The 22,611-nt window shown below is 41.3% G+C and overlaps 1 protein-coding gene across 5 annotated transcripts in view; it reads right to left on the reverse strand.

The window, feature by feature from the left end:
- PCDH15 (protocadherin related 15) overlaps positions 1-22,611 on the reverse strand; it is a 1,703,323-nt gene that overhangs the window by 916,286 nt on the left and 764,426 nt on the right. Inside the window, exon 1 of one of the 5 annotated variants that reach the window (XM_078434111.2) lies at positions 2,784-3,647. The exons of 3 other annotated variants lie outside the window; for them this stretch is intronic. The gene's annotated coding sequence lies outside the window, so the exon portion shown is untranslated. Of the gene's footprint in view, positions 1-2,783; positions 3,648-22,611 lie in introns of those variants that run through there. One more of the 5 variants, XM_081790567.1, reaches the window with a different exon arrangement.

Below are 22,611 nucleotides of genomic sequence, written 5' to 3' on the forward strand. Positions count from 1 at the left end.
TAAATGGAAGACGTGAATTCTGTTTCTGAGGGGTTTGATCCTTTGGGTTTTCTACAGACTTTACCAACAGAACATGATCTTGACATAAATCACTCACAGCAGCTCTTTTCTCTGACTTCACATTGGCTGTGAGCACTAACGAGCCCCCACAGTTGCCCCAAATATATCCTCACACACACCCAGCATGGGACTAGAGCATGAAGCCCCACAAGCCGTCGAGAGTCTCGAATCCCCAAACTCTGTCATATGACAGAGTGATGGCAAATAAAAACATCTATTTAAAAAGCAAACTTATCAACATGCAAAGTTTTCACCGAGAGTAACAGAACCAGCTTGGCAAGTCACCCTATCAAGTAATACTGTTTTTCAACATTGTAATTATAGGGTCTTCCCCACGAATTTGTGCAAAAGTCACAGACACATGGAGGGACCCAATGATCCCACAGGGAAGGACGACCCTTTTCTAAAAAAGTGGGGGAAAAAATCAAACAACAAAAGGAATGTGAACACCACCCGCTCATAGCAAAGAGGCCCAGTTAAGATTGAACTTTGAGATGATAACCAGACTCATTACTGTTTCTGCCAATATGAATATATTCCTAGACTTGGGTTCAGAGGAAAACTTAAAACCATACATTGTTCTTCAATGTTAAGCCTGCAATAAAATGTAAAGGTATACAGGGGGTTTCTGCGCCAGAGAAAAGTTGAGATAAAGGTGGTTTACGAGAGGAGTTGTGTATTATTTTACACCATGTGATTAGGAACAGCAGTACCTACTGCGGTCCCGTCTGCGGTCACACCTGCACACACACAACAACGGGGGCGCAGTCATCTGCCCTTAAACAAAGACTCACGTGTCTACAATTATTTTACTTTTCTCTTTTACCTCTTTACTCTTATTGTAAAGGTTCATTATTTATTCAGAAAGTAAAAGCCCACATGATCAAGTGATTACTGAAAGGCATCATTAATTACTCAACAGACTCTTACTTGACACACATTTTGTGATCAAAGAAAAGTAGTTATTTCCCTTGACAAGAAAAATGATAATTGCCTTGTGCATTTAAGTTCACACCGAGGCTGGGCACCAAAAACTCCTGGCGAATTTTGCAAATGGCTTCAGTGTATGTCAGCCTGTCTCCCATAAAACTTGGATGACAAAAAAGCACCAAGCAGGCTTTGCAAGAGGGAAACACGGAGAGGCCAAGGAAAATGTTGTAAAGGGCATTTAACTTGAACTTGAATTCTTTTCCGCTTAGAATAGAAATGATCAGTGTTCCTTTTAAAAGTACCGTTATGGATCAGATGCCCACTAAGCACATCAAACAGTATCATTAGTGGATATAAGTTCTAAAGTCTCTTAGAAAGTGGAAGGTTTTATTTAAACACCCTTATAAAAAGTACTCAAAGTTTCACCCCATAATATTCCCAAATGCAGCCCCGGTCTGTTCAGACGCCTTAAGGGTTAACTCTCAGGGGTCATGTTCATGACAAAGTCAGGAGGCTTCATCTTCCCTGCTCAGCCCTTTGTTGCCCGAGTGGAGAGGGGAGGACGGCCCCACTCGGTGCAACCAGACACGGGGTGCCCTGTACCTTTATTTCAGAGGAGAAGCGCACAGTCAGGGGATCAAGTTTCTGAAATCTGAAGACTCGCACGTAAAGATAAGTGCACGGACTCACACGTAACCAGAGCAAAACAAAACTGAAGCAACTCAACAGAAAAACCACGGCGCAGTGAAAAATAACTTCACAGGAGCAGACGCAGAAAGCCTCAAAGTTGCTGTGAAAGTGACAGGAAGCATCCTGTGCTTAAACACGTAACTCTTCGAGGAGTATTTGCTTCTCTGAATGAACTGCCCCTTGAGTGTCTGGTTACGAGACGTGACAGTCGGCTCTGTCTGTGAAAGCAAATGAGTTCTGACTGGGAGTGGGCCGTACATGAGGCCGTCGTGTTACCCCCCAGGGAACCATGGCCCCCCGCGTGCCTGCGCGCCTGGACTCCGTGAGGTCAGGCCGGCGACCACATGCACCGCAGAGACCCGTCCCAGTGCCGGCACACGGGCCTGGAACCTGCTACCTGGGCTCCGAACCGTGTGTGTAAAGTAAAGGCCATGCCACAGGGCAGGAGAGCTGTTGGCAACACCTCGTACAGATTTCATATTTGGGGGAAAAAGTCCCCATGGATTCAAACCCTAAATGGTTAATGCTCCTGGATGCCTCCGTAAAGGAGCACATATACACTGGGACATCTGTCGTGCAGACCTCAGGACGCCCGGATTATAACAGATCACAGACCGTCACACTGTTCGTTGTGGGGCAGAGGTATCACTGACTGTAACCTCCGGCAACTGCCACGCACGAAGCGAAATGACACACGCGTTCACACACACAGACCCAGCACGGCGTGCCCACACCGTTGCCCTGTCTCCTACATTTTGTCAGGGAGAGAGAAGCAAAGAGCATGTCTGAGCATTAGCGTTCTTAAAACCCGTCAAACTGCACGGAGTCATAACTCAGAAGCATGTGTCTTTCTAAATATTGCATTGACATCTCAGCAACAGTCTAAGGCCACTTGCCGTGATCAGGAAGAAGGAGCAGACGGATGGCTGTCTGTCTGTCCCTCCAGCAGATAATTACTTGTGCATCATCATACCCGTCTGTTCTTTGAACCAGCATGACGGGAGACCCACTGTACCTGAAGCGGAGTTGGAACTTTCTCTGCACTCTGCCGCTGCTGCCTTAAATGTGAAGCATTAAGAAAAGGGAGGGGAAATAAAACTTACTTGCCGGTTGAAAGTTTCATCGGGAGCCCACGTAAGATCATGCAGCAAGTTTTCTCGCCAAGACTGCGTCCTGCACATCCCTTTCAAAACAGCCAGTGTTCATAATCTGGGTGCAAGAGGATCTGTTCCCACGTGACACGCCTTGTTTCTGGAAAGCACTCACATCCAGTCTTGCAGCATCTACAAAACGTTGCTAGAGGTTCAAGGGGAAGAAAGCACCTGACGTGCTAGCCCAGGAGGATACTGTCCTTCTCCCCTTTCTGAGATGCACGTCGGCCGCCTTACTTGTCACAAGCAGCTAACTGGGAGCAGCGAGCGGGCTTCTGTCTGCCCTCTATCTGTCACGATTAGCTCAGCACGTGGGGGCACCCGCACGGGAGCAGCAGCAATCAGCCGGGAGCCTCTGTGGCAGCCCAGCCAGGAGGGCTGAGCGCTGACCCACGGCCATGGGGAGCGCCTAGCACCAGTTAGGAGCAGGTGCTGCGCCCCCGAGACAAATCCCCGTCCCGCTGATCCTCGCTGTTGGCGTCTTCATTGTGCCGTGTCCTCTCGGCCTGTGATTCCCTGCTCTCGTCTCTGAGGCTGGGTTTTACTGTTTTGCCTCATCAGTACTAAGAAGTTCAGCAGCTTACCTTTCAGCGAAAATGCTGCTGACCAGTCAGAATAATCCCTCAACCACCTTCCGTCCGTCAGTCGTCCTCCACCCCCTCCCCACTTTCTGTTTAAACCCACCCTCTTCTATCAAGCTGTCCGCAGCCCCGCATATCCTGGGCGTGTGGAAACTTCACACATTCCATAGCAGCTAAAAAGACAACCTTCAGGTTTTTAAAAGCACGTATGAGACACAGAAGGGTATTACGGAGAAATGCACTATAAGAAACGTCACAACGTATTTCTTAAAGACATGATACAGGAGATTCTCACAACAAAGTTTTAAAAACAGACATGTGAGCTGGTGGAAACGCACACACACGCACACACACACACACACACACACACACAGTTATTCTGTTATCTAAATCAGGTACACAGTTCTTAAAGAATTCACCATGCCTAGAATTCATTCAAGTCCACATCAGAATTTGTTCACTTGCACATCCTAAACCCGTGGAAGAAAAATCTAAAGGTGAACACAACACTGGAACTTATTATAGTGGTGGTTTTAACAGAGCAAATGTCCTGAGGTTGGTTAAAGATGACAAGGTGAAGTGTATCAAGTGTTTTCCTCGTTGATAAGGGGACTATGTATCATTATGATTCATTCTATTAAAATATATATGTATACATATGTATATATATACATCAGACAGGTTATATATATATACATATATATATATGTATACGCATATGTGTGTATATATATATGTGTGTGTGTGTGTGTGTATCACACAGTGCCTCTAGAGTGCTGCTATATTTATATGAATATGTTTGCAGAGGGTAACATCTCATTTAATACAAAATTCATGTTACCTTTCAAGTTCAGTTTCCCAGAGGAGAGGAAAAAAAAAATCTTGAAGGATATGGAAATCACCTGAGGTCAGCCAAATGTGTCATGAACGCAAAGCAGAAAGATATGCATAAGTAAACCACATTTCAATGACTGATGACCCCCCAGAGCCCTTGGGCAGAGCCCAGGGGGCTCTTACTTTAGTTAGGACTCAAACTGAATCATCTGCATCCTTCAAGACACAGGAGACTGGGGGCCAGGGCTGAGGAAGTGTTAGGGACAGACGCATTTCACAGTTGTTAAGATCTGATATTTTGAACGTTTAAATATTGATGCTTTAATAAAGACGTCTTTGTCAACAATGTTTAAACAAATGTGTGTATACTTAGTTTGAGGTTTTTTTCATCATTTCACCGAAAATTACATAAGTGGAATAACCTATACATTGATATTGCTGGTTAAATAAAGCAGCTGGTGTTATACAGATTTTTTCAGGAACAGTATGAATTATTAAATATAGTTTTCATTAATGACGAAGTCAGCCTCATTCCTATTGATATTTAATTATAACTGAGATACATCAGAAGGATAACTGGAAAAGTTCACCTCTTCCTCACCTCCTGTGAGGAATTAGATGATTATGAACTGAACTCTTACAGGTGACAAGAGCTGATTGTCTTTTCTTTAAAAGGCCATATTGGGGCACCTGGGTGGCGCAGTCGGTTAAGCGTCCGACTTCAGCCAGGTCACGATCTCACGGTCCGTGAGTTCGAGCCCCGCGTCGGGCTCTGGGCTGATGGCTCGGAGCCTGGAGCCTGTTTCCGATTCTGTGTCTCCCTCTCTCTCTGTCCCTCCCCCGTTCATGCTCTGTCTCTCTCTGTCCCAAAAATAAAATAAACGTTGAAAAAAAAAAAAAATTTAAAAGGCCATATTTACATTTTGGGAAGAATACATATGTAATAACATGTAACATATGCAGTATATAGTACAAGATGAGTTTAGATGAATTTTAGGGAACTGATTTAAAAATACAGTAACCAGGGGCACCTGGGTGGTTCAGTCGGTTAAGCATCTGACTCCTTGTTTTGGCTCAGGTCACGATCTCACAACTCAAGAGTCCAAGGCAATATCAGGCTCTGCCAGCATGGAGTCCACGTGGGATTCTGTCTCCCTGTCTCTCTGCCCCTCTCCCTCTCACACTGTCTCTGTCTCAAAAATAAATAAATAAACATTTTAAAATAATAATAATAAAAAACGGAGCACCTGGGTGGCCCAGTGGGTTAAGCATCCAACTCCAGCTCAGGTCATGATGTCACGGCTCATGAGTTCGAGCCCCGCGTTGGGCTCTGTGCTGACAGCTCAGAGCCTAGAGCCTGGAGCCTGCCTCGGATTCTGTGTCTCCCCGTCTCCCTCTGCCCCTTCCCCACTCATGCTCTGTCTGTCTCTCTCTCTCTAAAAAATAAACATAAAAAATTAAAAACAAATAAAATTAAAAAAAATAAAACATGCCATAACCAAAAGGGAAAAAGTCACTGAAAAATCCACTATCCTGAGACAGTGGGAAAAAATATGGTGTTGACTTCTCTTCATCTCTTCTGTCTCTCGCTCACACACATAAAGTCAAATTGAATCCTGCCCTACACACATTTTAACGTGTTTTTTCTTTTAACAAAATACCACGGGCATTCCTTTTGTCAATAAATCTAGATTTAAGTGATCATTACTAATGATGTTTCAATATACATGCGTATGTACATCCATAATTTACCTTACAAAATGTTTATATTTTCGGATTTAGTTTCTTATTTTAATTTACTTGCAGAACTACCTTTTATTCTTTTCTATCAGCACAATATTCTACAAATGGAAACAATTGGTGGAAGGGAGGTGGTCATTGTTTAGCAGGTGGACGTTTAGAGAGGACATGTGATGCCCTGGGTGCATCTTACCACCACCCCTAATGATTTACGTCACATGAAGGCGGGGTCTGGTGTCATCTATCTCTGTCTGTCTGCCCACTGCCTCTAGCCAAGTGTCTCCCATGAAAAGTGAGGTGTAACCTAAAAATGTTACACCAATCCCTGGCATGTCTAATATGTCCTCAGAGCACATGGGTTTAAATCCTGTAAGATACTCTTTTTGTAGCAAACTATAGGAGATGCCCCCTCCCTTACCAATATTGAAGGGGCAGGTATATCTCATGGCAGATGGAGAGTGGAGGACGCAGAATTCCGAAGGGCCAGAAACAGCAATGCAGGATGCACAGGAGACCAGACAGAGCTCTCCAATCAGAGAACACAAATGTCTGTGAAAATTAGGGCTGCATGAGGGACACAGGTGGGAACAAGAGCCATTATGGACTAGGCCCCTAGGGCTTGTAGGAGAATTCAAACAGAGTGAAGAAAACACCGTTGCTTCAGATACACATTCTCACGGTCTGATGGTGATTTAGGATGGACTTCAGGGTCGGGGCACAGTCATGGAAATCCGTAGCTCGTTCAAAGGGGATTCCAGGAGGGACTGAGTGGCACGTGCCATCCAGAAAGAACATGCCTCAGAGAGGCTGGATGCGTGAAGGGCTAGGGATCAGCTCCAGGAGCGGCTTCTGGTCCCGCCTCTTGTGGCCACTGGGAACCTGGCTTACTTAACTCTCTGTCAGCATCCTTGCACAGTAAGCAAAAAACCAGGGTGTTTTCAAAGCTGTTTAATTATGTTACCATTCTCCAAACACACCATGCTTGCTCACGGCTTTGTGGATGTGTCCACAATTCGGGAGACACATCAGCATCACATGCCAGTGTGTTGAGGCTAGGATGCCATCGTCTGAGATCTAATGGTGATATGACCTTGAACTAATCCCTTAACCTCTCTGAGACTCTGATTTTTATTCCGTATATTAGAGTAGCACTAATACCTACCTTCACAGGCTTAATAAGATACTTGAATGGAAGACATTTGGCAAATATTCATAATATAATGGAACATTGCATGCATATGGTAATCTTTAGGTATTAGTATTATCATTTTAACACAAAGTTTTGCATGATGAAGTTACAGGTGCAGACAAGAGAGTGTCAACACATGTGGGTAACTCCAGATAAAGCAATTCCTATAATTCAATGCTTTGAAGTTGAGTTTTTATCATGTAGACAGAAGAAGTCCCTATAGAAATTCAGGCAAGGAAGGCCCCTGATCAGTTTTGTTGTGTGTTCTAAGCTTTTATTTGCCTAAAGGTCACAAGGTGATTGTTGAAATGCAGAATCTTGGGGAGACTCAGAACCGAAAGGTCTGATGTGGGCTTAGGAGTACGTAGCTGAGGCTAAGTTTGTGTGCACTTACTTTCCCGGGTACAGTGAGCATACGTGCCATAGATCCCATCCACGAGCCCCACAGAGGTGCCACACAAGGCTCCTTGACTGCTAAGATCCAATTATCCCCACTTATACAACAGTGAGAGACTTCCTAGTGTGAAATTAAACAGAGTATACCTAGAAGGTCTTGCTTCACAAGCTTTCTGGCATAGACTGTGTGCACACAAAGTATACAGGAAGCGCTCAACAAGTGTTAACCATATAGTGATGACCATCTTTCATGGGCCAAGGGGAAAGAGAAGAGCCTTAAGAGTAAAGAGACAGGTTTGAATCCTGGTTTGAGCCACCTAACTTCCCAGGCTCTTCTTTACTACTTTTAACCAAGGTCATGGCAAAAGTACGTGGGTAGGGGTTATCTGGGGCTAAAGCCCGATGTGCAGCTCCTTAGCTCTTACGTTCTGGCTTGGGCTCCATCCATCCAAGGAAGAGGCACCTTCTTGGCCCCACAAAGGCAATTCCATGCCATTCACTGCCCCATGAACCACGAGTTCATGACCTGAGCCGAATGAAGTGTGATGCTTAACTGACTGAGCCACCTAGGCACCCCTTACTTTACTTTATTAAAGAAGAAATTAGTTATATTAGATGCTTCAGGAAGATTTTAAATATTGAAAACAGTTTTAACATTTAAAAACATTTAAACACTGAATATGAGGATTTCATTTATTTTAGAACATGAAAAAATGTTATCTATTCAGTGAAAAATGATTCATTAAAGAGCGCCCGGGTGGCTCAGTCAGTTAAGCATCCAACCCTTGATTTCGGCCAGGTCATGATGTCACAGTTTGGGAGTTCGAGCCCAGTGTTGGGCTCTCAACTGACATTGCAGAGCCTGCTTGGGATTCTCTTGCCCTCTCTCTCTGCCCCTCCCCTGCTCACACTGTCTATCAAACTAAATAAACTTAAAAAAAAATGATTCATTAAATATAAAGTCAGTAACAATGGAGAATGGATATGCAAATTATGTTATGTAACTTCAAGGATCATTACATACAGCCTTTAAAGTACTAATCGTGAAATCCATGAGAAATGTGGCGAAATAAAGTAAATGATCAAATATTAAAACCAAAGACCAATAGTACTCATTCTCTCTTAGAAACTGCATTGAGACGTGTATACATAGGCTGGCAATACAATGGTGTATAGAAATAAGGTGGTTATGTCATAGAGAAACCATGATAGATTCCCCCCAACATTCCTTTTAATTAATTTCTATTTCTTTTTTGTTATTTACTTTGAGAGAGAGAGAGAACAATCACACAATGGGGGTGTAAAGACAGAGGGAGAGAGGGAGTGGGAGAGGGGGAGGGGGGGGAGGGAGGGAGGGAGGGAGAGAGAGAGAGAGAGAGAGAGAGAGAGAGAGAGAGAGAGAATGATCACACAATGGGGGTGTAAAGATAGAGGGGGAGAGAGAGAGTGTGTGTATGGGAAGGGCAGAGAAAGAGGGAGAGAGAGAGAATCCCAAGCAGGCTTTGGCTGTCAGCACAGAGCCCGACGCAGGGTTTGAACTGACGAACCATGAGATCATGACCTGAGTTGAAACCAAGAGCCAACACTTAACTGACTGAGCCACCCAGGCACCCCTGATTTTTTATTTCTTAAATTCCTTTTACCACCTGTAATTCTCACTCACCTCCTCTGCCACAGATAACCATTTGAATATGTCTAACATGTATTTTGTATTTGTGAAAAATGTGTACTTTGTTATTATAAACAGTCATAAAATTAATTATATTAGCATTCTGTGAGAATTTTTTTTTTCACAGAAATGAATTGTGCCTTTTACAGGGCCATGGGATAGGTACACGTCAGCTCCCTTCCAGCACAGCTGTGAAGGCCCCCATAAACTCCTCCACTCGTAGGCCAGTCCCTGTCTGCGCTGGGATTTCATGAACAAGGAAAAGCAAATCGTGGTGGAAGATGTTTTATTTTCTGTAGCTAATTCTTCTGGAATTTGACTTATTTTAACAGTGGGTTTATATTCTACCTGCACGCAGGAGACTTACGTTATATTATAACGCGAAGCCACGTCTCCAGTTCTCAAGTGATTTGAAATGTTGCTCATACCATTCGCTAGCTCTGGTAAATGACCACACTAACAAAACAGAGTGTTTTGTATGGGCTTTAGACTACAGTTCACTGGCAGGAAGCGTTTCAGAGTATCTGATTCAAGTTAAGCAAACTAATACTAGCTCACACATTCTTTTCAAATGTTATCTCATTGAGAAAGCAAGACATAAGAGGATTTTGTCCATCCTTCCAGAATAAGGACTGAGCCCTTGAGTCAACAGGAGGTTCAAAGTAAAGAGAAGCAGAGAAGCTTTTTTTGTTTGTTTGTTTTGGTTTTTGTTTTTTTTCCAACCCAGATTAAAGCTTTAGTGAACAAAAGCTTCAGCAGGATTACCAAAATAGCCTTGCTCATTACAAGCAGTGTCTCTCCAAGTTGCCTGGGATCAAGTCATTCTAGGCTTGTTATCGCCAGTGGTCATTTAGAGTTGAGATTCAAAGCTATTGGGTACAACCACACAATAATCCCTCGACCAGGGACCTGGGGGCTGGGGGTCATCTGTATGCACACAGACAAGCCTTTGTCACAATTTCATGTTGTACAACTTTATTTTTGATTCTGACACTCCTTTATTGTCAGAATTCAAGGGAGCTATTGTTAACACGTTTTTGGTTTTTTTGCCAAGAATACCTTTCTTGTTTTTTTCCTCCCTCTTCCTTCCTTCCTCCCTCCCTCCCTCCTCCCTCCCTCCTTCCTTTCTTCCACCCAGCACTTCCCTGTTTTATAGTTTCAGAGATAAGAACAACATAATCTCTAATTAATACTTAGCTGTGCTGAGTTTCCAACAGGCAGCTTATTATTTTAGAAGAGTAATTTGGGAAATAATATAGTAGTTCAAGGATAATGCTGAAAGCAACAACTAATTTTATAAACATAGTTTTGCATGTACACCTACAATTTGACTAAGTAAAATATGTGAACGTGATGACCTATGTCACTATTTTTTTAAAATTTAATTATTAAAGAGCATGGAGTTTAGAAAGATATTTACCTTCATGGATATCTGACAGGCTTTCAAATATGAGTTGATTTTAAGTTTGGATGAGATTAGACATTATAAGGTCAATTTATTTGACTATTTCATATAATCTAAAATCTTTTGAAACCTGAAATATAAAACTAAAAAGAAGTATAGATAATAATTGTTATACAATATTTTATAAATTGGCATTTGCTAAATGCCAACTGCTTATTTTTTAAGCTATTTTGTGCTAGCCTTAGGGATACTTTTCCCTAAGGAGAGAAACGTAGCCATTACAAAATGGTTTCATTTCTTTAAATAGAAAAAAAAAAAAGTACCACTTATGTTACCTCTTTTCCATTATAAGTCCTAAATGCTGGATCTGTTAGTATTGCATCATTGTATAAGAACTTGCCACACATTTAGCTGCTTAAAACAACACACATTTGTTATCTCATACTTCATATGGGTCACGAGTCCGGGTCAGGGGTCCACACAAGGCTGTGATCAAGGTGTTGACTGGGCTCCACTAGGAAAATAATCTGTTTGCAAGCACATTCAGGTCATGTGGTTGGGACTGTATGCCTGAGGGTCCTGGCTGGACTTCTTACTGACTGTTGGTAGGTGGTCCCATCAGGTTCCAGGCCACATGACCGTCTCTTTAGTGTACAGGGTCGCTGCTCACTTCCTGAGGGCCAGCAGAAGCTCGTGAGGCTGTGTCCTCGTGACACAAAGCCTTCTCTTCCTCCTGCGACATCCCATTGGTTAGAAGGTCCAGGGCCCCCCAACTTCAAGGAGAGGGATGATGCAGTAAATAACACCAGCTGGCAGAGATCATGGGCCACCCCAGAATTCTACCTACCTCACTGGGCTGATTCTAATGCACTTAATACATTCAAGTAGACACAAAATCGTATTGATCTAGGCATGAATAGTAATTTAAGAAAGAAATTAACGATTCTGAATAATCAAAGCTTAATTTCAATATTTTTGAAAACATCATAGGTATTAACATATCAAATTATATATTATTTTATCAGAGTAAAATATACATATGTATATATGTGTGTGTGTATATATATATATATATATATATATATATATATATATACATATATATATGAAAACTCCCACTAAGATCCAAGCACTTTAATACTTAATTAGTTGAAATATGTAAGACCAGAGCTGTTGAGGAAAATATTTTCAAAAATGAACAGAAAACGTTAAAAGAACCTCAACGTTACCTTAAGCTACATGTAACACAGGCACTTAGGGGTCACACATTGTAGGATATGTAGTGCCTACTATGAATTACATTTTCGTATAATTTGATAACATCTCAGGAAATCTTTTAATTAAAGTGTATTTACTTAGATATATATACAGAGAGACAGTGAGAGAGAGAGAATTCCAAGAAGGATCCGTGGTGCCATCAGAGTGCCCAACGTGGGGCTCAAACCCACGAACCATGAGATCATGACCTAACCTGGGTTCGGATGCTTAACCGACTGAGCCATCCAAGTGCCCCAAGTCAAATTTTGTTTAAGTAACAATGTCACACCCAGCACGGACCCCGATGTGGGGCTCGAACCCATAAACCATGAGATCATGACCTGAGCCAAGATCAAGAGTTGGATACTTAACTGAGCTACTGATGCACCAAAGGAACTTTTTTTTTTTTTTAATATTAAGTAAAAATAAAACTTCAATTAGATTTGTTTTGTTTCCCTGCCTTCCATAGAAAATCCCACAGAAGATTACCAACGTATCCTCTTAGATTCCTTGAGCCTAAAGCCTATTACTAAACACAGGTTGTGTGTGTCTAAAATAAATGAATATATAAACACGTATGAGGCTGTTCAATGGGCAATAATGGAATTATTTTGGTCATTTAAAGTTTTCTTCATTAGGTGATAGGGAAAAAAGAGTTTTACAAATCACTTTCATCACTCTGTAACACTGGAGACATTGGAAGAAATCCTCAGAATAATGTTTTGCTGACTTTTTAATGCTGACTTTTATAGTTATCTACAATTCTAAGATTATAATTTTAAATTCACACACATTTTATATCCTTCAGGAGCCCTAGTCCCAGCAAGTATTAGCTGCTACCTTTACTTATTTATTTATCTTTATTTATTTTTTTTTTAGTTGGTACTTTCTATACCTGATCCAAGGTTAGGTGTATTTGCATAAATATTATTTTTAGATGAAATAAGACAGATCACGAAGGTTTACTATAACTGAGTCTTGTATTCCTTTAATCTCTGGTTTATACTGGTTTCTCTTTGACTCAGTAATCACAACGTGAATCCATTTCAAAGGGCAGAACGTGGGGAGACATATTTGTCCCCCAGATTTGTAAGGGAGTCCATTCTGTCTGCCCTTTCCTGCCTCTTGCCTCTCCCCCGAAAGCAGTCAGAGACCAGGGTGCTGAAGGAAAGCTGACATTCAGTCAAAGCTATGGCCCATCTACCAGGCTTCCCCAAACAAAACTCTGCAGAGGCTGAGTCCACCATTGCCAAGGCCAGTGAGCTGCCTCCCATGATGGAGGTGATGGAGGCCTAGACTGAAAGGAGCTCGCAAATGTCGGGGAGCCAGTCAAGAGCCCAGCCAGTCTCTTTTGAACTCTCACAGTCACCTTTGAGAGCCACTGCTGGCACCTGGATCTTCAAGGATTATGGACAGTTAATTTACTTGTTGGCAATTACCCACATCTCTCCAAGATGTATATTCCTCCTTCAAATCTATATCCTGCTGTAGTGAAGGAATTTATAACTGTTGTACAGCTTCATTTAAAAGGGCTTTATAATTTCCATAGCAACAGATTACCACGTCACATATTTTGGAACAAGGTCAAGTTTCAGTCCAGACTCAAAGTGACATGACAGGATAATTCTGCAGTTAATGGAAACATGTAGAAATATAGAAGCAGGGATACCTTCCAAGACATACAGACTTGAAAAAAGATGTTTAATGTTTATTTTGTTTTTGAGAGAGACAGACGGAGCATGAGTGGTAGAGGAGCAGACAGAGGGGGAGACACAGAATTAGAAGCAGGCTCCAGGCTCTGAGCTGTCAGCACAGAGCCGGACGCAGGGCTTGAACGCCCAGAATGGGAGATCATGACCTGAGCTGAAGTCGGACGTTTAACCTACTGAGCCACCCAGGCGCCCTGACACACAGACTTTTAACTACACTCAGCTCTACAGGGAATGTTGATTCAGCTCTACAGGGAATTCAAATAATTGAAAACCAAACAAACAGATTGCACTAAAAAGCCAGGCTAACACTGACAGCCTGAGAAACAGTATTTTTTTTTTTTCCTCATCTAGATGATAAAAACCAATATAAGAATGGCCATAGTAAGTGAGTATAAATTACACTGGGGGATATTATTTGCACATCATCAAGGTGTGAATACTTTTTTTTTCAGTATTAGACCACAGTTCTAGCATGTTAGGCAAGCCGTTAGATTCTAGAATTGACCGAGATGGCTGCAATCTGAATCACGCTGTCAACATGCTCTGTGGGCAACATCTTCCTAGATTTAGCTCTCCTTAAACTTATAGGTGAAAATAAAGAAAATATAAAATGCAGTCTATTGACATCACAGATTCTCTCTGTACTTCTCACATAGTCCTGAGTGAATCCATGAATGTTAGCTCTGGGGAAATTCAGAAGGGATGTCCTGGCAAGCAATGAAAGTATGTAAATACTGTACCTCTTGGCATCACCATATTAAGTGCCAACATAGTCAATAAAACATTAGAAGCTGAGCACACATATTTCAATAAAATGAGAGTGAAAATCCAGTCTCCTGTGTAGAGGCATGTTGATTACATGCAGATTAGCATACTATTATCTCATTGTTCAAGCTCTCACGTGCTCTTAATCCAGACATACCCTGTATCTGAATGTGTGTTCACTGGATACTGAGTGTTAACGACGGGCCAGGCGAAGGCGTGGGAACCGGCCACAGGCAAGTAAACGGGGCTGCTTTGGGCAGGCATGGAAGAGAGCAGGTATTCCTCAGAATGAGTCTGGATCATAGAAGGAGGGAAAGGAAGGACAGGCGGGTGGTGGACAAGGACGTCAGGATGATGTCAGGTTCCTGAAGCCAGAACCCCGCCTTGGAATGGTTAGAGCAAGTCTGAATAAGCTCCATCCAGTCACTTGTGCTATTAGAGGGTATGTTCACTCTAACCACGCGTGCTTGTGCAGTTTGGAGGAAACAATTCTTATATTCGGAGCAGATATCTCTTGGCTTCAATCTGATGAAACTTCTAATATACTTTCTACAGAAAAGTAATACTTTCTTCAATATTTTCTCAAACTATCTGTGTGCTTTAAATAGTCACCAGATGCTCCCCCAGAATAAGCGCTCAGGAAGCTCTAGTCAATTTTCAAAAATCAATGATAAACAGAGCCATGGATTTCCTTCACTGTCACCCTCAGGACTCCTGAGACAGGAAGATGTATGTGTAATACGGAGGCATAATACGTCTCGGATTCTCATTCTTCATCTCAGCAGCATTATTGTTAGTATTTTTTTTTTTTTAATTTCCTTCTTTGTATACCCAAGAACAATTCTACCTGTTATCCTGGCTCTGGTACTTTCCTTACCAGAGGTGTGAGATCCCACTGGTATACTATCCAAAACATACATTAAGAAGTGTGTGGGACACCTGGGTGGTTCAGTTGGTTGAGTGTCCAAATCTTGACTTCCACTCAGGTCATGATCCCAGGGTCAGGCTCTATGCTGAGTGTGCAGCCTGCTTAAGATTCTCTCCCTCCCTCTGTCTCTGCCCTTCTCTTGCTTGTTCATTCTCTCTCTCTCTCTCTCTTAAAAAAAAAAAAAAGAGTGTGTGCCTTCTGCATCATCGTGTTTTGATGGTTTGGCTGTCCACCTATAATACATGGACCTTATACATCTTCCTAGACATGACATTTGACTTCCAAATCACACACTTGTTAAAAATATGTATGATCACCATTGATCCTTATAAGAAGGGACTTATTAACCCATATTCAATCAATTCCCCCTCCTGAAGGAAAAAAACACACATTTATACTACATGAATCATGTATCAAAATGTATTCCAAGAAATCACATAATTTGCTTTAGCTTTGTTGGTACCTAAACCTCTTGAATTGACCCTACTATATTCTAATCTACATTTCAGCCTAAGCAAGGCATACGTAAAGGAAAATAGTCAAGGTCCACCCCCAGAAGGACAGTGAATATGCCCCATTAACAACCTGCATCAACGAGGGGTCCTCCTGTGAGCGTGTACACGGGGGCTCCTCTTTTCACGATGGAAACGGAATTTAGAAGTAAGATAGTGGTAGTATGGTTTGAATTTGCAACCTAACGGAATCCAAAATAAAATGTGTTTTTGTTTTTGTTTTTTTCCAAAATACAGGCCAATTATTCAGCAAACAGATCTGACGAAAACAAGCTGTTGGCGATCTTCGAACTTTACGGTATTTTAAATCTCAGGGTAATTTAAGAAGAGCCTGGACTTTCTTAGGAAGACAATGACTTTGAAGCACACAGTGATAAGGAAGACAAGAGCAACAGGGATCTGCAGGAAGATGTAAGAAGAAGGGTCCCACTATACATCGTTTGAAAACCGACTTTTGTATAAAATTGTCTTCCTAGTTGTTCTAAATCTTTTTTTAAACGAGCGTCTGAAATACGTCGCAACTACTCCTATGAAAAATATACAAAGAAGAAGTGTAACACAATCTTCGGCAAGATAAACAAATCTGAACATTTTCTTCAGACATTTTTTTTTTTCTTCCTAATAGCATTTTCACATAATTAAATGGAATGTTTTTATCTGAGAAAATCTTCTGAGGGAGAAAGCATAGGCTGTCCAGGAGTCCACGCACTGACCCCTCTGCATTGACTGGGGTGTACGTATACATATCATTTACTTAACATCATGGAGCATTCCACTTCTGAGTCCCTTTCGCTGTGCAGTTCTGTGGTCGCATTCACTAGGTTGCCAATTTTTATGAAATGGTGCATTCAGCAATAATTCAGTGAAAGCTACATTATTAACATTTTAAAATCCAATCGTACGCTTAAAATACTCTCAGTCAAATCTAAACTTGATTGTCATATGCGTTGAAAGAAATGAATGTGATCATGTGTTCCAGAAACGTTTTAAAAAGCATGTTTTCTTCAGAATAGCATTTTTTTTCATTTTTTTTAAAACTTCACCTCCAACCCTATCCAGGATTTATAAACACACTTCAACAGATTTCAAATTGTTGAGGGTGCATAATTGTAAGTCCTTCTCCAAAGATTAGTTGTATCTTCTTTAAATGCTTATTTATTTTTGAGAGACAAGAGAGAGACTGCATGTGGGCAGAGAGACAGAGAGTGAGAGAGAGGGAGAGAGAGAGAATCCCAAGCAAGCTCTGCACTTGTCAGCACAGAGCCCAACCTGAGGTTCGAATCCATGAACCATGAGATCATGACCTGAGCCAAAATCAAGAGTCAGACACTTAACCCATGAGTCACCCAGGTGCCCCTAAAGTATATGTGCTTAACTGATCCAGACATTAAGACACATCACTAACAGGAGTGATGAAATTTTATGACAACATCAAATATAAAATATTTTCTTACCACAATCTCAAATATCAAAAGTTGTATGTACCCAGTCAAGAAAAATGAAGTTTCTCTCTCAGATCTTCAAATTTTCTCCCCATATCAGCTTAGAAGGCAAACAAACCAAAAGATCCAGAAAAATAAATAATCAAATAAAGCTATTGGTTGTCCCCAGCTACATCATTATCTCCTCCCTCAAATATCGAACTCTTTGCAAGAAGATCGCCCATACCTCCCATTTACTGTTCTAACACTTCAATGTGGATTCCACCACCTACCAAACAGCTCACTGCTTCTCCTAGATGTGTTAACAATTGCCACTCTCCCCTTCCCTAGCCCTGTCAGTACTTTTTGGGACCTGTGATGCTCTCTTACTAGAGTATCTTGGATTGCCAGAAACCACGCTCTCCTGGTGTCCTTTTGTGCCTCTGCAGTTCCTTTTCACTATCTTTTTAGTGGATCTTTTCCTCCACCTTTAAATTTTAGAAAAACACTTAGATTGTAGCTCAGGCTCTCTTCTCAGTGACGAGCCTCATCTCCCTCCATAGGGTCTGTCCGCTCCAACAGTGGAGCAGATGACTCCCAAGTTTTCACGTCCAGAACACATCTCCATCTCCTATCTGCTTAGTAGATGTCTCCATTTGGATGTGCCCAAAACTCAGAAGAAATGTGAAATCCGTCCATCACCTCCACATTCCCCTACAGTGTTCATGCAGTCAGCATTCTCCCTTTCCATACAAGACAGCCCTGGCTATGCAGTAGCTTGCGTCACAAATCTGGGAGCAACCTCTCTCGCGACCCGTTCTAATCAAGGACACATCTGTGTTGTTAATCATACCTCCTAAACGTATCTCAGATCTGTTCTCTATTCTCCAACCCGTCTGCACCACAATCATTGCTCTTCAAAACTGGAGCAAGAGACTTTTATTCTCCATATCCATTCCTTCCTCTCTTCAGTCTCTTCTGCATATCACAAAGGGGCATCTGGAAGTGTTTCTGATTAAGTCACTATTGGTGACTTTTTCATGACATTTCTGATATAAGTCACCATTTAGAACCCATACATGTTGTCTGCAATCTCTTCCAATCTGGCCCCATTCTTCTTTGCAGTTACTGCACTGTACTTCTCTCCTCACTATCTACACATCAGTGACTCTGAACACTATTCATGTAGTGCTCACAAATGCTATTTTTTCCTGCTGGAATAAAAGATAATGCTTATCTTCAGCCCACACTCTGTACACATATATCTGCCCAACTAATGTTTAGGTATTCCTAAAATCTTAAATATTTCAAGCTCTTGAACAATCAACTTAGCTTATTCTATTATTCTACAAGCTAATTTATATGTGTCCATAACATAACATTCTATATTTTTTTTATTTCTTCATACATTTGTTGTTTAGTGTTGATTTTGCCCATGGAACCACAGTGTGATGAGACCAAGAACCAGGTCTCCCTTGCAATCCCAGCGCCTAACATAATGACTGGAAGTATCTGTTTATTTGAATTTATGTTTAAATAATAGTTTTAATTGATTGAGACAGTATGGGAATGTCAACACAGAAAGAAAGTAAGCACGTGTATGTAACATATAATACCTTGTGCAAAAATACCTGTGCATGATTTTTATGTAATTCTCACAATAATCTTTTGATGCGATTGTCTTAGTCAGTTTGGGTACTACAACAAAAACACCATAGTCTGAGAAGCTCGAATAACAAACATTTGTTTCTCATAGATCTGGAGGCATGGTTGGGTTCTTAGTGGAGGCATTCTTCCTGATCTATAGATGGCCACCTTCTTGCTGTATCCTTAAGTGATAGAGGGAAGGAGGGAGGGATTAATGGAGTGGGGGGGGGGAGGGAGAGAGGGAGAGGGAGGGAGGGAGGGAGGGAGAGAGAGAGAGAGAGAGAGAGAGAGAGAGAGAGAGAATATGCAAGGAAGCCAGTGCATGCTCTGGTCCCTTCATCCACTTTTGGGGTAGAATCCCAACAGTCCCAACACAGGGGCTCTACTCTTATGACCTCAGATATATAAACAGATATAAACCTAGTTACCTCTCAATGCCATCACAGTGGGAATTAGGGTTTCAACAAATGGGTTTTGTGGGGAGTCAAACATTCAGTCCATATCAGCAATCATTATTATTTCCATGATTAGAAAAGAGAAAGCTGAGCTCAGAGAAAAATCATGTTGCAATGCCTTGCAAATAGTAACTGGTAAAGTCCTTCTAACAGCATAATAGGTCTTTTCTGATCCAGCCCACCACTTTCTACAGCGGGAAAAAACTCTCATTGCCCCTTGCCATTCTGTACTTCAGCTGTGCTACATTATTGCTGTTCCCCCACTAAATATGTTCTTGCTTCTGGCTCTACTGGCTTGCTTCCTCATCTGACTTAAACACTTTTTCTCTCTTGACTTTCACATCAACTCCTAGATACGGGACATTTTGCTTACTCCTTTGAGTGTTCCACTGCTAGAGGCAGCAATGTGACAGGTTCTTCATCACCCAGTTCTAAGTCAAATGCCCCTCCCATACCCCACGTGAATACCCATAACATAGACCCTTTATGAATGTTTGCTTGTCTCCTCCATGAACTGCCCCTATGTGTTCTTCAGCTTTATATTCCTGGTACTCAAGGGAGTGCCTGACATGTGGAATATGCTTAATACATATTTACATAGTAGAACATAAATGGGTACAAGAGCCGTACTTAAACTCACGTCTGTCCCTTTCATTGCTGACGATTTTGCAGTGCATGCAGGATAATTGGCGATGGATGGAACTGAAACCTAGTGGGTCATTTGAGGGTCTACAAATGCTGACTGAGAAAGAAAGCCTTAATTATTAAGTTAGAATCATTTCAAGGCACTTTATTAGTTGTTTAGGAAACAACTATTTCAAAGCACCAGAAGGGTAACATAAATCACTGTGTCAAAACACCAGCCATGCTTGTGAACGTAAAGTTTGTCCAAAGGGAAATGAGAAGCGAAGACTTTTTTATGCCCTTTGATTTATGTGGGCAGGGACAAAAGGGGGAAAAAAAACCTGTTCTCAACAGTACATTTGGTCATAAACAGAGGCCATAGGAATGTACTTTTATTGGGCCAAAATTAATGAAACAAACCTAATATATAAAGGTAATGGTAAGTAAATTTGAATGCCTCCCTGCAGGGTAGACATAAGTAGATCTACTATAGGACCATACTGAAATTAAAAAGAAACAAACAAAAAAACAAAAGCAAAAACAAAAACAAAAACAAAAAACCCCCACAAGATTAGAAATATGTAACAGAAATCTAGAAATATTCCTTATATGATACAGGATAGATTCTTATATTTATTTATTTTTGACAGAGAGACAGAGCATGAACGGGGGAGAGGGAGAGAGAGAGGGAGACACAGAATCGGAAGCAGGCTCCAGGCTCTGAGACATCAGCCCAGAGCCCGACGCGGGGCTCGAACTCACGGACCGCGAGATCATGACCTGAGCCGAAGTCGGACGCTCAACCGACTGAGCCACCCAGGTGCCCCAATACAGGATAGATTCTTAAGTAATGATGCCCCTGTTCCTACTACATGGCTTTATCACCTAATGGTATAAACTGTGGTAATTTGACAGCTCTGAGCTACACTGACCTTTACAGTTCCCTCCTTTTACTTTGAGATGAAATGCTACCCAATGGAAGTTCATATATTTGCTTTTATCTTAATAAAAGTAAGTCTGCCCTTCTGTACATTCTTTGAATTAACTCGTTAGCTTCTTTGTACTTAATTGAAGTGCAGGCAACCTAAGTCTTAGCTATCATCCATGCAAACTTTTGAATAAGGACCATACTTCGTTGTGATCTACCTCATTAAAATATGATTCAATATATTAACAAATTGTATTATGGCTCAGACATTAAATATATGAGCTATATTCAAACAAATTACCAGAAAAATCTGAGAATATAATGTAATAAAACCTTTCTGTGTGTACATGTTCATACTATACCACACTTCAAGAACAGTCTTAGAATCTGTAATCATAATAGAGCTACCTTGTATAAAACAATCATCGTGAATCTTTTAAAGCCAACATTATCATCTCCAATACACAAATGAGGAAATAGAGCCTTAATGATACTAAGTTAACTTCCTGGGATCAAACAGCCCCTAAAAGGTAGAGCGGGATAATCAATCACCCTGTCTCTAAAACCCATATGCTTCATCATCTCTATCAATTGCCTCAATGTTGAAGAAATCCAAAGTGAGTATTAATTTGTCAAAAAGGGACAATTCATCCTGGGGCTGAGCACATCACTTCAATATTGCTGCCCTGGGTCTTTACCACTGAGACAATTCTGTTGGTAAAATTATAAGTGAAATGGTGGAAAGATGAGAAATTTATGGTCATTTCAATCAATTCTTTGCACTGAATCTGTCTTCCAATGAATTACACACTATGCCTTTGGGGTTAGTACGGGGCCCACATATGTCCTTCATGCAATGAATACTTATAAAGCCTGTTCATGATCCCATTTCCATATGTGAAATGCTAAAGTTACCATGGGTATTAACACACTCACAACGACACCAACACCTGGAAGGTTTTTACATTTGACCAGCCTTACCTAATATCACTTACTACTATTAAAATCCCCTTTATATTCATATATATGTTAAAGGCATGCAATGCATTCTCTCCTGAATTATAATTATTTAAGTGCCTGAACACCTCAGAGGATAGGAAACTGTATGAAGGGAGGGATCATACTTCATTCTTATTTAAATCTTCCTAGCTCCCAGCATACAACTTAGTACATAGCTGCTAACCCAGAGTCTGGTATATGAACATCTAGAATCCTCTCATATAATCCTTTTTTCATCTTCTCCAATGTTCCATCCACTCATCTATCTGTGTAGGCTAGATTATTTTTGTTTAGTTTCATGTATCTATCATAAAGCAGTGATTAGTATCTAGCTTAAAATGTTCATATGGCAAGTCTTCATTTAGAAAGGAACATTTTGAAGGAAAGGTAGGAAGAGAATCAAACTAATTTTTAAGGTCTCTTCAGTAAAATTATTAAGTGATTACTAATTGTGGTAAATCATGTCTTCCAGAGATGCTCACCTCTGTATGAGATGTCTCATCATAGGCATTCCTCTTACAACATGTTACTCTTCCTGTTAAGAGTCAATGTGCATGATCTCTGCCCTTGAACCTATGCTGGCTCCTTACTCTGACTCTAGTTGAAGTGACACTATGTGACTTCTGAAACCAGGTGATGAAGGCCCTACAGGTTCCATCCAGATCCCTTGAGATGATAATTCAGAATCCTGAACTATGAGGACATCAGGCAGACAGCC

The sequence above is a fragment of the Panthera onca genome, chromosome D2 (assembly GCF_046562875.1).
Source record: "Panthera onca isolate mPanOnc1 chromosome D2, mPanOnc1 haplotype 2, whole genome shotgun sequence".
NCBI classification, from domain to species: Eukaryota; Metazoa; Chordata; class Mammalia; order Carnivora; family Felidae; genus Panthera; species Panthera onca.